At 50.7% G+C, this 450-nt stretch overlaps 1 protein-coding gene across 1 annotated transcript in view; it reads left to right on the top strand.

The window, feature by feature from the left end:
* TRPV2 (transient receptor potential cation channel, subfamily V, member 2) overlaps positions 1 to 450 on the top strand; it is a 9,247-nt gene that overhangs the window by 8,477 nt on the left and 320 nt on the right. The window lies entirely within an intron of this gene.

Genomic DNA, 450 nt, shown 5'->3' on the forward strand with positions numbered 1-450 from the left:
AGTGCTGCTGAGAAAAGCAAGGGCTGTTCTTCCCTTTGGCTCAGCAGCCCCCGTGCATGGTGCTTTTTCTAGGAAAGGTGAAATTTTGGCCCACTCATAGTGCAGGTGTTAAAGTCACAGAGCTTTAAGGGCACAAATCAGGGCATTAACACTGGCAGCTCAGTCAAATTCTGCCGAAGGTCATTAATGTTTGCTTCACCTGGGAAGCAGCTCTGTGGAAAATGGAAACATTTTCCTCTAGAAATACACTGTTCAGCCTGGCACAGCGTGGGCAGGAGCTCCACCAGAGTAAAAGTGGGCCTCTGCTCTTCCAGCGTAGGTTCTTCCTAGCTGCCAGTTTTCTAGCAGTGGGGGGTTGCAACACTTCTTTCTGTTGTGTGTTGGGTTTTCCCTAAACGTGCGCCCTCCTAAGAGCTGGATCCCTTTGGCAGCTTCCTGCTGCCAAAGGGC

The sequence above is a fragment of the Buceros rhinoceros genome, unplaced genomic scaffold (genome assembly GCF_000710305.1).
Source record: "Buceros rhinoceros silvestris isolate BGI_N320 unplaced genomic scaffold, ASM71030v1 scaffold36726, whole genome shotgun sequence".
NCBI lineage: Eukaryota > Metazoa > Chordata > Aves > Bucerotiformes > Bucerotidae > Buceros > Buceros rhinoceros.